General features: G+C 42.9%; 1 long non-coding RNA gene across 1 annotated transcript in view; it reads left to right on the top strand.

Moving 5' to 3' along the window:
• Nucleotides 1–18740, top strand: part of LOC129392504 (uncharacterized) — a 77241-nt gene that overhangs the window by 32310 nt on the left and 26191 nt on the right. Inside the window, exon 2 of the long non-coding RNA XR_008618478.1 lies at nt 7063–7143. This is a non-coding gene — a long non-coding RNA (uncharacterized lncRNA). The remainder of the gene's footprint in view (nt 1–7062; nt 7144–18740) is intronic.

Raw genomic sequence — 18740 nt, 5'->3', positions numbered from 1 at the left:
ATGAAGGTTAGCATAAGCTGTTGCTAGTATATGTGAACAGCTAGAGAGATAAATATAGTAGAGATTTCCAATTTGCCGTGAAGGTTATCTTTCTGAGTCTAAAGGAATCCTGTCCCTCACGTCACCCCTATTCTTAATATCCCCAAACACACGTGTATATTTAAAGTCAAGGTAATATACATTTCTGGAACCACCCTGGACCTGTTAGCAGAAAGGAAGGGATCTGAGGTTGTTAAATCACCAACTTAATAATGTCCAGTCAGTCAATTCTGCAGTGATATCCCGGACTCCCGCCTGCTTCTCCCGGTTACTGATCCTTCTTTGACATGTAGAAGCCTTTCCAGCCTCCTCTTCTGGCCTTACCTCCCCCTGCTGCGCTGCTGGTCCATATCCTCCAGCCACATTGGATCACTTGCGTTCTGCAAACACGCCCTGGGTTCGTTACACCTCTAAGCCTTTGTTTATTTGGTCTGTCTTCTTTGAAAATAGCCTCTCGCTTCGTCCAACCCCTTTGCTTTCCTTTTTCCAATCTCTGTTTGTGGTAATCCGACTTATTTTTTAGTACCCTCTCCCATGACTCTTTCTCTATTAAATATTTCTATTCCCAGCCAGATGTGACCTGTTCTACCTTTAAACTGCTGTAACACTTTGCTCATGTCTCTCTTAGGACTTTTTTTTTTTACTGTCTGCCTTGAAGAAAAACTTTGTGCTCTTGTGTTTTCCTTCTTATTTGACAGTCAGCCCTCTGAAGAACAGAACGGTGATTTTTTTTTCAGTCCATAGAAGGGCCCACTAGATTGTTACAAATACTAGTCATTGATAAATATTTGTCCAGTTAAATATAGGTGACATGTGGTCCCCACAGCCAGCTCACAGTAGGATGTTGCCTTCTTCCAGGCCAGCTGAAGCATGCTTCTCTGACTCCTCACAGGCCTTTAAAGACTCACCTGATTAGGTAAGACCCACCCAGGATAATCTCTCTTCTGATTACACAGAGTCAACGTTTTTTAAAAAAAGCCTTTTACTTTATACTGGAGTCGAGCTGATTAACAATGTTGTGATCGTTTCAGGTGCACAGCAGGGTGACTCAGCCATCCATATACATGGATCCACTCTCCCCCAGACTCCGCTCTCATCCAGGCTGCCACATAACATTGAGCAGAGTTCCCTGTGCTATGCAGTAGGTCCTTGTTGGTTATCCTTTTTAAATATAGATATCCCTTCCCTCCCCACTTCCCGCCTGGTAACCATAAGTTCATCCTCTAAGTCCGTGAGTCTGTGCCTGTTTTGTAAATACGTTCATTTGTATCATTTCTTTTAAGAGTCCACATATAAGTGATATCATACGATATTTCTCTTTCTCTGTCTGACTCACTCCACTCAGTATGACAATCTCTAGGTCCATCCATGTGGCTGCAGATGGCATGATTTCGTTCTTTTTTAATGGCTGAGTCATATTCCGTTGTATACATGCACCACCTCTTCCTCATCCATTCCTCTGTCAGAGTCAACTTATTATTACTTAGCCATGGCAGTGCTATCTCATCATATTTCCAGGTTCCGTCTGTACTCAAGGGGAGGGGCACAAAGATAATGGGGGCCATTTTAGAGTTCTGCCAGCCATATGCCCCTCCCTTTTCTGCATCTTTTTTAAAAAATTTATGTATTTATTTTTTACTGAAGTATAGTTGATTTACAATGTTGTGTTAGTTTCAGGTGTACTGCAAAGAGATTCAGTTATATATACTCATATATATATGTGTGTGTGTGTGTGTATAGATATATGTATATATATATATATATATATATATGTATATATATATATATTCTTTTTCAGATTCTTTTCCCATATAGGTTATTACAGAACACTGAGTAGAGTTCCCTGTGCTGTACGGCAGGTCCTGGTTGTTATCTGTTTTCTCTGTGGTCGTGTGTGCCTGTTCGTCCCAAACTCCTAATTAATCCCTCCCACCCCCGACCTTTCCCCTTTGGTAACTAGGGCTACTTATACTTCTAGAATTCTCGTGAATATAATTAGAAATGATTAAAAAATGACTGTGTAAATTGTGGAATAAGCAGTCTGTGTATATGCTTGCCTTATAGAAAAGGTAATGCATTTTTCTTCTTCTTTTCACACAGTTGAAAGGGCTTCAGACTTCTGGAACTATAAATAATGGTGGCGTCAAAATGGCGACCTTTGCTTTAGAACTACCTACCTGTGACTTAGAATTTCCACAGTGTTGCACAGGCTTTCAAACTTCACAATGCATTGGATGAATGGAAACGAGGCTTGAAATAGCATTTTACCCAGAAACTCAGAACACTGGGAAATTGATGTAGCACAAATATTTATTAAAGTATAGAAGAAGGAGAGGAAGTTTAATTCAGAGTCAAAACCTGTTGCCAATTAGGGGAAAAAAAGAAGAACTCTACATTTCCGAGTAGCTTTTTTCCCAGATCTTCATATCCCCTACATCCTCCTGTGCCCCAAAGAAGACCCGTCTCCTGCCTTGGAATCCCCTGCTACTCACACACACGGGGGAGAGCTTGCAGCCTCTTTGGAAATGCTCTTTTTCCCTCTCAAAATGTGTTAGTTTTCTTCGCTTTTTAAGGTATATGTTTCCATGAGCCTCCTTTTTAAGGCTCAAAAGAAAAAAGAAATCAGCAACTAGTTTCAAATCAATTACCAGTAATCTTAAAAATGCTTTATTTGCCTACATTACATCTTTTCCTTCCCATTACTTCCCGTCTGTGCACCACCCAGGTGGGATCGACCAGCACATGTGTCCGTGAGTCTCTCTCCTATCCCAGTTCCTGCTGAGTAATGAGCCAGTCCACAGTCCCTCAGCCTTCAATGTTTACTTCTCTCTCAAGTTCTTTTTTCTAACGTACTTGCTATTCTTTTGCTTTTCGCTCTTTACTTCTCTTCCTCTTATTGAATATCTCTCATCCTTAAATTTTCTGCTCCTTTTCTATCAGTCTGGGGCATTAGAATCAACTTCCTAAATTCAGATTTTTTTTTTTTTTAAAGAGCAGAAAACTAATCATTAACCATCAGATCGGAATCACCTAGTATGGCTCTAAAAGCAACTTCTTAAAGTTAGTAGCGTCTCTGATGAAGTTGCCTACTCAGGATGAGCCCTTCTTAAATGTATTATTTTATGTGTTTATACGTGAGCATATTTACATCTTTTGAAATTAAAAAGCCTCAAAGTTGAAGCACCTGGAAATAATATATCTTTATACGTCAGTTATACCACAATTAAAAACAACAACAACAACAAGCCCTGAAAGTCTTGTTGAAAACAGTCCCCCTCACCGTGCCTCTTCACCTCCCAGCCTGAGGATCCCAGGGCAGCCAAGTTCAGTCCTTTTACCTGCTTCTCCACCTTGTAAGTAATATACTTAGAATACAGTTCCTTGGTTTGTGAATTCTAGGCAGCGTCAACCTGCTATTTTGTAGGTGAGGCTATAGTTACAGTCTCACCCTCCCTCCATCACCACCCCCCGCCTGCCATCTTCCCAATAGAGTGAAATTTCAATTTGTGGCTAAATCAGCAGTCATGGTTTACATTTACAGGACTACATAAATCTTTTCTGTTGCTCATACAGGTAGTGTACTTTGATTGTTTCCTTTTTGTACAAGTTTTTATTCTTCCTAGAGTTCATGATTGCCCTGTTTATATTTTTATTTGCTTAGTTTTTGTGTATCTGTCGCTCTATATTTTTTTTCTAATGCTGTAACATACCTGTCAAACAACTAAAAATTAACTTTTCCAAATGCCAAACATAGCAAATCAATCAGTTCCCTTTCCCCCCTCTGGAGATTTCTCTCCCATGGCTTCCCATCTTGCCCGAACATGGACCTGCTGTCCAGGGCTGCCGCACAGCTGTCATTCTGGAACATTCTTTCAGTGCCCCCCTGGGAATTTCCATAGTCTCCTAAATCCTCTGTTTCCTGTATCACACGTCTTCCTTTTTCTTCATTTACTTCCTCTTTTTTTGTAGAGCAGGTGCTCTAGTACTTTCCTGAGAAAGAGAATATATAGGAGGTAAAATTTTTGAGCCTCTAAACATCATAAAATATTGGAAATAATTAACAATTTGCGAGTAATGTTTTAGGTGGGAAAGAATTTTGCCTCAAACCTTTGAAGAATCTTCTCCATTGTCCTCTAGTTTGTCCTGTGTTGGAAGTTGGATGCTATTTGACACCTGACTCTTTGCAAACGGTGTTTGCTTGCTTGTCCTTTGGGGTTAGATTTTAGGAGCTTCTCTTCTTTCTGATTTTCCTAAATTTCACTGGTGCTGTGACTTGGTGTAGGTCTTTTCTTCTTTGTTGGGCTGGCCCCTTCAAATGTGGAAACTTTTTTTTTAAAATTAATTTATTTATGGCTGCATTGGGTCTTCGTTGCAGTGCGCGGGCTTCTCATTGCGGTGGCTCCTCTTGTTGCAGAGCACAGGCTCTAGGGTGCACGGGCTTCAGCAGCTGTGGCACGAGGGCTCAGTAGTTGTGGCTCACGGGCTCTAGAGCACAAGCTCAGTAGTTGTGACGCACGGTCTTAGTTGCTCCGCGGCACGTGGGATCTTCCCGGACCAGGGCTCGAACCCATGTCCCCTGCATTGGCAGGCGGATTCTTGACCGCTGCGCCACCAGGGAAGCCCGAAATGTGGAAACTCTTATCTTTTAATTTGGGGGGAATTATTTGTTTATATTTTCTCCTGTCCATTTTATCTGTTCTCTCTGGGGCTAGCAAATAATTTCAGTTTCTAATCACATCTTTATAGAACTGTTCAGACCATAAGGCTCATTTATGGCAAATAGTTTTCATGACTACCTATTACCTTGGAGAATGAGGCATGGGGGAAGAAATCAAGCATACATCTAAAGAACGTTTATTCAATTTTTTTCTTACTCAGTTTTTCTTATATTTCTCATTTCTCTTACTCAGTTTTTTCCTATATAAATCTTGCTTTTATAATTATTTAAAGTGAAGAAATTCCTGTTGTTTTACTTCCTTTCCTCGTTAGACGTTAATACTTCTAACAGTAATAATGACATTGTGATGATTAATGGTAACGGCTCCCGTTATGGCTGTCATTATGACTCGGGTTCCTCACTGTAAAGTCAGGATCACAGTAGAGTCTGCTGTCCCTTAATACTGTTGTGAATATGAAGGGAGTTTCACACATAAAGTGCTTGGGCCAAATACTGAACACAGTAAGTGCTCCATAAGTAGTAGTTAACCTATTTTTATCACTATTTATGTTCCAGTTTCTGTAAGGCTGGTATTATCCCCATTTTACAGGGGAGGAAGCCGAGGCTCGGAGAGGTTAAATCACTCGTACAAGGTGACACAGCCAGCAAGGGCTCTTCCCATTTTGCTGTGTTACCAGCGGGGAGGCCTTCTTGTCTTTGCATCCATGTCCTTTTTCCTACTCATTTATACAACGCACTCACCTGCCCATCCTAAAACCCAACGGTGTGCAAGGTCAGCGTTGGATCACCAAACGCTGGAGTCGGTAGACTTTCTTGAAGACACTCAAGAAGCACACAGAGAACTTTGCCCCAAATACGTCCAGTACCCGCTGTGTGGGGGCAAGGCCTGGAACACACGTTCTCCACGCGTGCTGTTCCTTGACGTCTGGAAAGCCTAGGGTGTGTCTCAGTTAGGGCTGTGAGGATTTTCCGGTTGGCGCACAGGGAGCACGGATCACGGGTACCTGCAGCACGTGTTACACAAGCAAGACACGGCATCCTCTCCAGGAGAATAAACGGACTGGCCATCCATGTTCTTTATGACGCTTTCCCAAAAGAAAAGGTTCCATGTGTGACTATACAGGCAGTGACCACATTTTCCCAGTCAGGCACACAAAGTCAGTCCCTCGAACCTCACCTGAATATCCCCACACTGTGGCCAAGAGCACTGGGGGCTGAACACCCTGCTCATTCTCAGACCTCGCCCTGGAGAGCCAGCTCCGCCCCGGGCCCAGGGGCACCCTGTGTGCTCAGCACAGCTGGCTGCTGTGGGTTTCCTTCTGATTTTGGAACTGGACAGTGTTCTTTTGGATAAACGTGGACCCACTTTTGGACAGGCCCATTGCACTAGGCAATTTTTGAACTAGAAATAATGTAAATTAGTATGAGATGAAAAGTACCCTTGCCCCTCTCCCCATTCAAAACCTCTTAAAAGTTTTAACTAATGGAAAAAAGAACCAGCATCGAAGGAGGTGATGGGCTGTGTTATTGTTGTGATCCTGAGCATGTGTCCTAGAAAGGAAAATTCCCAGGACAAAAAATTGAAGATGCTGGAAATACAAGAAACAAGAACACACAACATTCTAAATACTGGTCAATCCATTTCCTTATCCTACCCCATCCTTTTCTCATTGCAAATCCAGTTCCTCAGGACTGCTTTCATGGTTTTGACACTAATGAAACACCCAAGAGTCTGGAAGCCAAAGAATCAGGCTGAGAGGAAGGACATCATTTCTGGCCTCAAGGTTTACATTCGTGAAAATGACGGGCCAACCAGCCAGAGTAGCCAGAGGGAAGAGAAGGGGCCCCAGCGGGGGTCATGCCCGCCTGGACCCTCTCCCCACACTTCCTCCTTAATTCCCCAGCTCAGTGAGGTGGTCATTTCTGTTCTCACATTATACGTGAGGAAACTAAGTCACTTAGAACTTACCCAAAGCGTCTAGAGGATAGAGCTGGGATTAGTCTCGTGTAGTTTTCCAAGGATCTGCAACCCAATGTCAGAATACTAGCTGAGTCCCTCACAGGAAAATATCAGATTAAGAAAAATGCAATCCTGAAGGTAGGCGTGGGGGATGAAAAGAGCTTTACATTCCGAATTCTAAATGCCACACAGCCATCCTAGTCTTAATCATAGGACAATCATCATCATTTGTGGAAATTCTTCTGCGAGTAACAGTTCGTTAAGGCTTTTGAGGAGAAATTATTTGGGAAATGTGTTTAACTCACTTTCTACTTAAAATTCACATCAGAGCAACTGTTTTAAGTACAATGAAATGCCATTTTAATAATTTCATAATCTGTTTCAGTGATGGAGCGCTACTTTAAATTTACATGCCGGCGATGTAAATGGCCGAAAGTGACTTTTCATCATCCTAAATGAGAGGATGGTAAGTAGTTCGAGATACCAATGTGAGTATGATGCAGGCATACCATTTATAGTTGATTAAACTAAAAGGATGCTAATCAGTCTGTATATTTCAAACAACACCCATTGGGGAAGGAGATTGATCTGCTAGGGTAAAAAATTATTTTTTAGAGCTAGAATGAACTCTAACAAGGACTTAACTTTAATAAGTAAATTGGCAATGAGAACACACAATTATATTTGCCAAGGATTATTAGTTTCACCTTAAGAAATTACTGTACCCTTAGAGCTGAGTGGAGTGAGATCTGGAGGGGAAGTCTTTGTAGGATTTCCTAGTAGACGGACTGGCAATTTCTTCTCTCCTCTGGCATAAATAAGACTCTCATGAAAGCATCAGCCCTGAAAATCAGTGTTTGTATATTGACATCTAGGCTCTACACTATATTTCTTTGGTTTTACATTTTTTAAAAAGGCTCTTCACAAAGCTTTACTATTAGAAGTAGTGACATCAAAGCAGAAGTAGTTTAGCCTTGAGCAAGCAGCAGTGCAACCTTTTAAAAATCATTACTTGTGAAACAACATGAAATTCTGTTGACTCATCTCCCGTAAAAAAAAAAATTTGGGGGCTTCCCTGGTGGCGCAGTGGTTGCGCGTCCGCCTGCCGATGCAGGGGAACCGGGTTCGCAGCTGAGTGGAGTGAGATCTGGAGGGGAAGTCTTTGTAGGATTTCCTAGTAGACGGACTGGCAATTTCTTCTCTCCTCTGGCATAAATAAGACTCTCATGAAAGCATCAGCCCTGAAAATCAGTGTTTGTATATTGACATCTAGGCTCTACACTATATTTCTTTGGTTTTACATTTTTTAAAAAGGCTCTTCACAAAGCTTTACTATTAGAAGTAGTGACATCAAAGCAGAAGTAGTTTAGCCTTGAGCAAGCAGCAGTGCAACCTTTTAAAAATCATTACTTGTGAAACAACATGAAATTCTGTTGACTCATCTCCCGTAAAAAAAAAAATTTGGCTGAAGTCTTTAAGTTACCTGCAGTGACTAGAGATGAATTAAATAACATTTTTAAAGTAAATCTGTTTTTCCACACAGCTAATTTTTCCAAGGAATGCAGGATAGATGTACAAATTGTTTTGACCAGGTTTTGTCAGCAGAGAATCAGGTTTGTTTCAATGGAGGATCAAGCTCTTTGATGCATATTGATTACCTTTTATGGAACACATATTTGCAGTTAATTGTTATAGCAATATTTTAGCTGATTTGGACGTTGATAACTTTTCTTGGGAAGAAGAAGGGATAATTTTGGATGTAAAATTAGTTTAAATTGTTAATCCATAATTTATCGTTGAGTGTTTTATTTTACAATTCTATGATACTTTAAAAACCGGAAACAAAAAAACCCCAAAGCATTATTATATAGGTACCATCTTTAACAGTCATTTCATTTTCTGTACTTCCTACATTTTACCAACATTGTAGGCCTATTATGATGTGTGAAGGACAAACCTGGCAGAACATAATTTTGTCTGATGTCATTTAAAAATTAAAAGTATGTAGGATTTTAAGCTTTTAAATACTTCTCTTGGGGCTAACATTACACATATATGGATTTCATTTATTCAGCATTCATCCCAATAAGGAATAAGCTACTGAAAGCTTATTCAATATAAACCACTGAGCTGAGTCGTGATGAGGTTACAAAGAGGAATAAGATATAGCCCCTGCTGCATGGGGAGTGTTCGTTAGGCTTCTTACTAGCTGCTGTAACAAAGAGATCCAAAATACAGTGGCTTAAATAGGGTAGAGATGTATTTATTCCCCCTGGAGCAACACCCATAGGTGAGTGTGTCCAGGACGATGGAGGTGCTGTGCCGCCCTGAACGTGTGGCCTCCACGGTGCATCCAGCCGCCAAATCTTCCAGCCAGCAGGAAGGAGACGTTCAGGACAAACAACTTGCCATTAAGGGGGTGGCCTGGAAATCACATATATTATTTCTTCCCACTTGTGTCACTGGAGTGAATTTAGTTTTGCGGCCACACCTGAGGAATGTGGTCTCTAATTGGCAATGGGACCCCAGCTGGAGCCCCGTCGCTGACGGGGACTCAGTAATTAAAGGGGTCAAAATGTCTTTGTTAATTGAAGTAGAGTTGATTTACAATGTTGTGTTAATTTCTGTTGTACAGCAAAATGATTCCGTTTTTATATGTGTGTGTGTGTATATATATATATATATATACACACACACACACACACACACACACACACATTCTTTTTTATATTCTTTTCCGTGACGGTTTATCACAGGATATTGACTATAGTCCCCTGTGCTCTACAGGAGGACCTTGTTGATCCATCCTGTATACACTAGTTTGCACCTGCTCATCCCAAACTCCCACTCCTTCCCTCCCCCTCCCCCTTGGCAACCACAAGTCTGTGCTCTATGTCTGTGAGTCTGTTTCCATTTCATAGATAGGTTCATTTGTGTCGTATTTTAGATTCTGCATATAAGTGATATCATATGGTATTTGTCGTTCTCTTTCTGACTTACTTCACTTCGTATGATAATCTCTAGGTCCGTCCACGTTACTGCAAATGGCATTATTTCGTTCTTTTTTATGGCTGAGTAGTATTCCATTGTATATACGTACCACATCTTCTTTATCCATTCATCTGTTGATGGACATTTAGGTTGTTTCCATGTCTTGGCTGTTGTGAATAGTGCTGCTATAAACATAGGGGTGCATGTATCTTTTTGAAGTATAGTTTTATCTGGGTATATGCCCAGGAGTGGGATTGCTGGATCATATGGTAGCTCTATTTTCAGTTTTCTGAGGAACCCTCATACTGTTTTCCATAGTGGCTGCACCAACTTACATTCCCACCAACAGTGTAGGAGGGTTCCCTTTTCTCCACAGCCCCTCCAGCATTTGTTACTTGTAGACTTGTTAATGATGGCCATTCTGACCAGCATGAGGTGACACCTCATTGTAGTTTTGATTTGCATTTCTCTAATAATTAGCGATGTTGAGCATCTTTTCACGTGCCTCTTGGCCATCTGTACATCTTCTTTGGAGAAATGTCTGTTTAGGTCTTCTGCCCATTTTTTCAATTGGGTTGTTTGTTGTTTTGTTGTGGAGTTGTATGAGCTATTTGTATATTTTGGAAATTAAGCCCTGTCAGTCACATTGTTTGCAAATATTTTCTCCCATTTCGTAGGTTGTCTTTTTGTTTTGTTTATGGTTTCCTTTGCTGTGAAAAAGCTTGTTATCTGGTACCGTTTTTAAAGTCAAAGGGGTTTGCTGCTGCCTTTGGGGAAGAGACCTCACTTGTGCCCGGCAAAGGGGCCTAGGACTGGAGGGTCGGTTAGCACCCCCTGCCCTCACCCCAGTCCCTTCCGAGCTGCCTCCGGGCAACTTCCCTTCTCCCCAGATGCTTGTGAAGGTCCCTCAGGGCCCCATCCTTGGCAGTAAGTTACTCTTGTTGAAAAAGTGGTTTGCGAATGGGCAACGGTGTCCTCCCAACTACCCCACCCCTCTGTCCTGCCAACCCCCAAACTTTAGCTCTTGTTGGACCAGAATTAATACCCTGGGCGCTGTAAGCATCTCCAGTGCATCTGTAGAGGGAATCGCCCGTTTTTTTGACACGCCGTGAGCCTGAGCATCTGGGGTGATCGTTTCACGTTCAAGAGAATAGACTGTGCAGGTCTGGTTTTCCTTCTTCTTCAAAGGACTTAATGAGAGCCAGGTGGGAAGTTTCTGGCCCGTGATGCTGAGCTGTACACGGGGGTCTAATATGTGCAACCCATACCCGTTCTTTGTCGTGATGATTATTCTGGGATGTTCTGAGCTTTGGGTTGGTCCTTGTCTGACCACGGAATTGCTGCATGCCCTTCAGAGGTATTTTACTATGCTCCCCCGAGCCTAGCTGTACTAGCGTTATTATATGATATCAGATTTCCCCACAAAATGCCGTCGCCATTGGCTATTCGTTTGTGCACAACAAGATGATTTTACTGTGCTGAGACCATTTTGTAATATTTGGTGACCTTCACCAGAAGTTCAGCGTTCTTGGCGGCATCTTTCCCCGGGGCCACAGAGGAACCTGTATTTCCTTGGATCCGTTCGAGAGATGGGAATGCGACAGCAGCAGCTAAAGATATGGAAATGACTAGGAACAACAGGGACACAAATTCAGAAAAGTACGGGGAAAGAATGGTCAGCTGAAGTAGTTCTCTTTTGACGCCGAACGTTCTGCAGGATTCATTGGTAGGTTGGCTGTCACACAGCAGTTTTAAGCAGGAGAAAAACAACTGCCTGTGTCCTGACATGTGATGTCATATTTTAAACACAGATGATAGAGTTCTGACTATAGATTTAACTCTTAGGCCCATGTGGGTGACTACCATTATATGCTGAAATCCATGAAATAATGAGAATCTAATCTGTACATCTTCTTTGGAGAAATGTCTGTTTAGGTCTTCTGCCCATTTTTTCAATTGGGTTGTTTGTTGTTTTGTTGTGGAGTTGTATGAGCTATTTGTATATTTTGGAAATTAAGCCCTGTCAGTCACATTGTTTGCAAATATTTTCTCCCATTTCGTAGGTTGTCTTTTTGTTTTGTTTATGGTTTCCTTTGCTGTGAAAAAGCTTGTTATCTGGTACCGTTTTTAAAGTCAAAGGGGTTTGCTGCTGCCTTTGGGGAAGAGACCTCACTTGTGCCCGGCAAAGGGGCCTAGGACTGGAGGGTCGGTTAGCACCCCCTGCCCTCACCCCAGTCCCTTCCGAGCTGCCTCCGGGCAACTTCCCTTCTCCCCAGATGCTTGTGAAGGTCCCTCAGGGCCCCATCCTTGGCAGTAAGTTACTCTTGTTGAAAAAGTGGTTTGCGAATGGGCAACGGTGTCCTCCCAACTACCCCACCCCTCTGTCCTGCCAACCCCCAAACTTTAGCTCTTGTTGGACCAGAATTAATACCCTGGGCGCTGTAAGCATCTCCAGTGCATCTGTAGAGGGAATCGCCCGTTTTTTTGACACGCCGTGAGCCTGAGCATCTGGGGTGATCGTTTCACGTTCAAGAGAATAGACTGTGCAGGTCTGGTTTTCCTTCTTCTTCAAAGGACTTAATGAGAGCCAGGTGGGAAGTTTCTGGCCCGTGATGCTGAGCTGTACACGGGGGTCTAATATGTGCAACCCATACCCGTTCTTTGTCGTGATGATTATTCTGGGATGTTCTGAGCTTTGGGTTGGTCCTTGTCTGACCACGGAATTGCTGCATGCCCTTCAGAGGTATTTTACTATGCTCCCCCGAGCCTAGCTGTACTAGCGTTATTATATGATATCAGATTTCCCCACAAAATGCCGTCGCCATTGGCTATTCGTTTGTGCACAACAAGATGATTTTACTGTGCTGAGACCATTTTGTAATATTTGGTGACCTTCACCAGAAGTTCAGCGTTCTTGGCGGCATCTTTCCCCGGGGCCACAGAGGAACCTGTATTTCCTTGGATCCTTTCGAGAGATGGGAATGCGACAGCAGCAGCTAAAGATATGGAAATGACTAGGAACAACAGGGACACAAATTCAGAAAAGTACGGGGAAAGAATGGTCAGCTGAAGTAGTTCTCTTTTGACGCCGAACGTTCTGCAGGATTCATTGGTAGGTTGGCTGTCACACAGCAGTTTTAAGCAGGAGAAAAACAACTGCCTGTGTCCTGACATGTGATGTCATATTTTAAACACAGATGATAGAGTTCTGACTATAGATTTAACTCTTAGGCCCATGTGGGTGACTACCATTATATGCTGAAATCCATGAAATAATGAGAATCTAACAGAAACTTCTAATATATATATATTTTTAATTCTGTTGAAGTATAGTTGATATAAATGTTGTGTTAATTTCTGCTGTACAGCAAAGTGACTCAGCTACACATATAGATGTATTCTTTTTCATATTCTTTTCCGTGATGGTTTATCACAGGATATTGAAGATGGTTCCCTGTGCTCTACAGTAGGACCTTGTTGTTGATCCATCCTGTATATACCAGTTGGCAGCTGCTCAGCCCAAACTCCCAGTCCATCCCTCCCCCACCCCTTCTCCCCCTTGGCAACCACCAGTCTGTTCTCTATGTCGGTGAGTCTGAGAAACTTCTAATATATTTTTAATCAGACACAAATAAAACTTTAGGATTTCACAAAAAGAAATGAATCTAGTGGGTGGATGATGTCAGCACCTAAATTTCTCTCAATGCCTTCAAAGTGGGCTTTTTCTTAATGTTTAACAACAACCAAAAATGTTCCACTGATTGGAAAGCCAGCGCTTACTGAGATACACAGTGCCTTTGAGCGAGCATTCCAAAAAACCGTACACACCCTTCTGGCCCGGACGGTCCTCTCCTCAGCGTTCCCAGCTGACAGCACCACACTCCTCCAGTTACAAGTTCTGCTACCCTCGAGACCCCTGGGCCATCCCACCCAAAAACATTAGCGTTGCTGTGTTACCATACCAGTCCGCCCTGTGAGCGCTACGTAAGAAACAAAGCAAATGGGCTGCGTCAACACATAACAGCAGCCTCCCCTCCTGGACTGAAGAAAACGTACCCTCCACGCTCTGACTGCTGGAGTTTCTGTCTTCCCGAAAGGATGGCGGCTTCTCGAGTGCAGAAAGCTTCGCCCCAGGGCACCGGGATGGCCATGATCTCTGCTTCTGTTTCTCGCGTTTTCCCGAAGGTATTTTAACGCATCAGATCTTAAATCTAAAACTGTTTGAGGTCAAGAGAAATATTTATTACATTTACGCGTTCAGTTCGTGGTTCAGAGATTTTTTTATAAGGCTGTTGATCTGGGGACGCCCAACTCGTGCGCTTAAACTGCCGAAGTGAGTCGTGTCTGTACGAGGTAATTGTACCAGAAGGTACAACTAACTTGCAAGCTTCTCTTTAAAATGTCCATTCACAATCCACAATCACGGTAAATAACAGGCTGCCAGGAATTTTGCTTGGTTTTATGGCCGTATATCTTTATTATGCGTGCATTAGGCTGTACCCAGACAGACTTTTGTCACAGAGGGGTTCTTGGAGGAGAAGCGAGTCCCTTTATTAAAGTATCAGTATAGATTTCTGAGGATGTAGGATTGGAAAGATGTAATATCTCAAGGTCTCCCTTCCATTATAGGGAACAAAGCCGAGGAAACGCTGGCTCAAAAGAGAAATAATAGATTCCAGTTGGTCGAAAGTGTATACGTATGATTCGTGCATCGTTAAAGATCAGCTCCAACCCACTGTCATTATGGCAGGCACTTCCCTCTTTAACACGTCAGTGCCTCGTGCTGGCTGAGTCTGTGTCGTCCTGGGAGGCTGTCTGCCTCTCCACTGAGAGCTTGATGAAGCCCACGCCCATCTGACCCCCAGCAGAATGGGAAGCTTCTTGTGGCCACAATGCCAGAGTTTCTGAGAACATCCTGCAGTTCGAATACCCATGACTTAGGAGGAAGACCTCACCAGCCAGAGCTGGTATTGTGCGAAGGAGAAGAGTAGGGGGGGATTTGGTGTCTGAAGTCAGCTTATCATACAACGGACGAAGGCCAGCTCTGGCCGCGTGGCGGTTTTACTGTGCCCTAGCTTCCCCTGCGTTTGACTCACCCTTTCTTAGCACACCTCAGCCCTGATACCGAGGCCTCCCAGTCTCCCCTGAAGCTCCCTTGACTCCTGAGCCAGACACACTTCTTTGGTGGGTTTGAGACTCAACTGGCTCTATAACCAGTCTCCTCAGGCTGCCTATGACTCAGCCTGTTCACATTCATTCATTCATTCATTCGTCCATCCACTCAGTCTTCACTCGTTTACTCACCATTCATTCAATAACAATTTACTGTCTCCCCTCTGTGTGTCAGTCGTGCTGGGTCCTGGAATGTACCTGAGAGCAAAACCCAGGCCCTGTCTTTGAGGATCGTACTGCCTGGCTGGGGAGATAGCCTTGAAAAGTGGCAACTTCAAAACCGTATGATAACTGCTACGTAGGGGTGAGTGGATGCTATGGGGACACGTCAGAAAGGTGTTCTACCTGATCTTGGGGAGCCGAAAGCACTTCCCATGAGAGCCCATGTTTAAGCCAAGCTGTGAAGGAAGAATAGAAGACAGGCAGGAGACCTAAGGGGGAACGAAGATAAGGAGAGAAGGTACAGTATTCTATGGGGAAGGAAAGGGACAAGCCAGAGCCTGTGAGGGCCAGGCAGATCCATGTCAGAGAAGTGTGAAGAGTTCACAGTGGTGGCGGGGGAGGGGGGTGCGGGGCGGAGCAGAAAGTAGAACAAGTAGCGGAGAGATGACGGAAGAGACGACAGTCCGGGGGAACCAGACGTGAAGGGCCGCGTCTGCCATGTTGAGGCGTTGGATGTAATTGGGATCAGTCAGGGGATGAACCCCATGGACCGTGTTTCCATCAGAGCAGCCGTTTCCAGATTCGTTGTAAGCTCGTATCTAAGCATCCAGGCTTTATCCTGAACAGGTCAGTGGACTCTAGCCATCTGGCTGGCTTTCATGCCCTCCTGTCTTTCCACGGTTAACCAAGGCTGTGACCACAGCTCGCCCACTGTTTGCGTCCCCTGACTGGTGGCCTCGCCCAGTTTGTTGTACCTCCTATGGTCACGGACTCTGTGCTCCATCTGGGCCCACAACACACCTACAGTGCTCCTGTTTTATGCACTTTCATCAAAATGTCTCTCTTGCTTAATTTTAACTCAGATTTAAATCTGAAACATGTAAAAATATAGGAGCTTACCATTCATTCCACAAATATTAGAGTAACTACTGTGCAAGAGAATGTTCTAGGAGATGCAGTAATGACTAAAAAAGGCTCAGCCTCCAGCTTCACGGGGTTGAAGACAGACAAGATAGCAGAGAGTGACAGGTGTTATGTAGAAAACAGTTATGAGACAATGCTTGTTCTGTAGAAAACTTAAGCAGCAAGGGTTGCTGGACGATGCTGTTTTACTGTAGGATTGTAACATATACGCACAATCGAAAAGACACAGGCTACCATTACTGTAAGCCTGTATCAATACGTTTTTTAATGACCTCAGGATTCAAAAATCAGAGAATTCACGTAACTAGTTACAAATCGTAGATTTGGATAGTAATGTTATTGTCGCTTATCAATTTCAGTTTTTAAGAATCTTTCTGATTTTAAGTTTATTAAATTCAATGTATGATTATAATTTTAGCCTTGTAGTGGCATAAACAGGGTTTTGCCATAACCTTATGGTCTAAATGTCCCTGCTTTAAATACTGTGACTCAATGCATTTCTGAATTAGGATTTTGCTTTAAGCAAATACTAGTTAAGCACTCCACTGTTTATATTGTATCTTAATTTTCCACTTGGAATGAGGGAGAAACATTAGCGGTACAACCTTGTGGGGCCATAGGAGGGACTTTGATAGAGAGGGACACACGTCCTCCAATATATGCCCAGTAGGGGTGACTGGAAAGAGGACTGGAGAAGCAAGATTTGAAGAAAGAAGAGCTGAAATTTTCCAGAATTGTAAGACAGCATGAATCCTCAGGTTAAAGGGACAACCAGTAGCAAGCAGGAGGAAGAAAAATAAGTACAACATAGTGAGGTTGAAGAACACCAAAAATAAAGAGAAAAACTGTAACAGAGAAGAACAAATCTGACCCCATATTAGATCTGTTTCTTTTACTTTAACCTCCGTGCTCCATTGCCTGTGCTTAGTCCTGCTGGCTCTCTGTGCCCTTTTGAAAAGAATGTTGCCTGTAGCCTGAAATACATCCCATTCTCAAGGCTCTGACCTTTAAAGGTGTGACACCTTTCCGTTCATATAGAGATAAAAAGTTGTAGAACAGAGAATCACAGGTGTGTTGCTGGAGGTTTACAGGAACATCGTGACCTGACCTACGTGGACAGCGGCAGGAACAAGGGATTCCGGCACCAGGAAGTTTGCAACAGCTAACCGCGCCCCTCCCTCACCTGGCCTTTAATATGCTTAGCTGAAGCCCTCCTGAGAGTTCGGGGTTTGGGGGGCACAAGCCACCTGTCTTCTTGCGCGGCCCTGTGATACACCTTTCTCGGCTGCAGCCGTGACCTTTTGGTTTGTTTGGCCTCACTGTGCGTCGGGCACACAAACTTGGGTTCGGTAACAAAACCTTTAAAACTACCAGCGATAAAAAGCAGATTCCACGCAAAGGAGCACTCAACAGACTGACAGCAGACGTGTCATTATTGCAACAGATGTGGGGAGACAGTAATGTCCTCATCACCTGAGAGAAATTAACCCTCCATCTAGCATTTTAGACTCTGCAAAACTATTAAAAATGCAAAAATAGACATTTACATAATTACAAAGATTTAGACAGTTAACCAATCATAAACCCTCATTATAGGATATACTTTAAAAAAAAAAAAGAACCCAGAAAGTGTGGACCACAAGATAACAGCGAACACAGCTGTTGATAGAAATAAAAGATAGTATATCAACTAGTTTTAGTCTAAAGTTTATCTTTTAGTCTTTAATAGTATAACATGATTATTAGAAAAGTTTTTGGTGTTATATTAGATAAATCAGAAGTTCTAAATAACAGTATGAAGTATTTAGTGGGAGAAGGTTAAATGCTGACCAACTTTAGACTTGGCATTAAAAACATAGGGAAGAGACTTCCCTGGGGGCACAGTGGTTGGGAGTCCGCCTGCCGGTGCAGGGGACACGGGTTTGAGCCCTGGTCCGGGAAGATCCCGCATGCCGCGGAGCAGCTAAGCTCGTGCGCCACAACTGCTGAGCCTGCGCTCTAGAGCCCGCGAGCCACAACTGCTGAGCCCACGTGCCACAACTGCTGAGGCCTGTGTGCCTAGAGCCCGTGCTCAGCAACAAGAGAAGCCACTGCAATGAGAAGCCTGCGCACTGCAACAAAGAGTAGCCCTGCCCGCCGCAACTAGAGAAAGCCCGCGTGCAGCAACAAAGACCCGATGCCACCAAAAATAAGTAAATAAAAATAATTTTTTTAAAAAATAGGGATGAATATATTTTAAAAATGTAATAGTAGTCACCAAAAGAATAGAATCTATAGCTTCCAAAAAAGTAGCAGGGAGAAACAGAAAGACCGAAAACTTTTATCAATCCAGCAGAAGACAGAAAAGGAGAAAATTGCAGAGGAACATGATAGTAAATTAAAAGTACAGATGTTACGAATATATGCAATGAAACAGCAATCACAATAAATATGAGTGGATTAAGCCAGGAGTTGGCAAACTTCTTTTCTGTAAAGGACCAGATAATATTTAGGTGCTGTGGGTCACATACAATTTCTGCAATTCTTTAAAAACCTTAAAACCATTCTTAGCTTGTGTATGGCTTGCAAGCCATACAAAAACATATTTCAGGCCAGATTTGCCCCTTGGGAGTACTTGGTCAACTTGTAGATTAAATTTTTATCGGACAAGAAAAGTTTTTCCATTTATATTTATTTAATATTGAAGTATAGTTGATTTACAATGTTATGTTAGTTTCAGGTGTATAGCAAAGTGATTCAGACATATATATATATATATTATTTTCCAGATTCTTTTCCCATATAGATTATTACAAAATATTGAGTATAGTTCCC

Source organism: Physeter macrocephalus, chromosome 11 (genome assembly GCF_002837175.3).
Source record: "Physeter macrocephalus isolate SW-GA chromosome 11, ASM283717v5, whole genome shotgun sequence".
NCBI lineage: Eukaryota > Metazoa > Chordata > Mammalia > Artiodactyla > Physeteridae > Physeter > Physeter macrocephalus.
Note: the sequence above shows the minus strand (reverse complement) of the source record. Positions and strands in the feature narration are given on the sequence as shown.